Consider the following 522-nt stretch of genomic DNA (forward strand, 5'->3'; position numbering starts at 1 on the left):
AAATTTTTTTTTAAAAGAGAGAGCTAAAATGACCAGGCTTGGTGTCATGTGCCTTTAATTCCAACACTCTGGGGGCAGAGACAGGCAGGTCTCTGTATATTTGAAGCCGGTCTAGTCTACAGATTAAGTTCAAGGCCTGCCAGGACTATGGAATGAGAACCTGTCTCAAAACAAATAAATAAGCAAACAAGCAAACAGGAGGTAAAATGACAGAAAATAGCATGAGGAATGGGGAGGGAACAGTCCCTAAAACCTTTAGGTAGATGTAATACTTAAAAGACAATAAAAACAAAAAAATAGAACTCTTCTGAGATTTGTGGCCTCCAATGAGGACATTTTATGAGGGGCTGCTTTGGGCTCTTTTTCCATCTGACAAAGTTTTATCTGTTCTCATCCTTCCCTCCTTTGAAGTAACAATGCTAAAATCATTTAGGAACCAGACCAGGGATTAAAGCCTACAAACAGTTTTGGCATTTCTTTAGCCTCCAGTTAGGACATTTTTTTTTTTTTTTTTTTTTTTTT

This window comes from Microtus ochrogaster, chromosome 5, assembly GCF_000317375.1.
Source record: "Microtus ochrogaster isolate Prairie Vole_2 chromosome 5, MicOch1.0, whole genome shotgun sequence".
In the NCBI taxonomy this organism is placed as follows: domain Eukaryota; kingdom Metazoa; phylum Chordata; class Mammalia; order Rodentia; family Cricetidae; genus Microtus; species Microtus ochrogaster.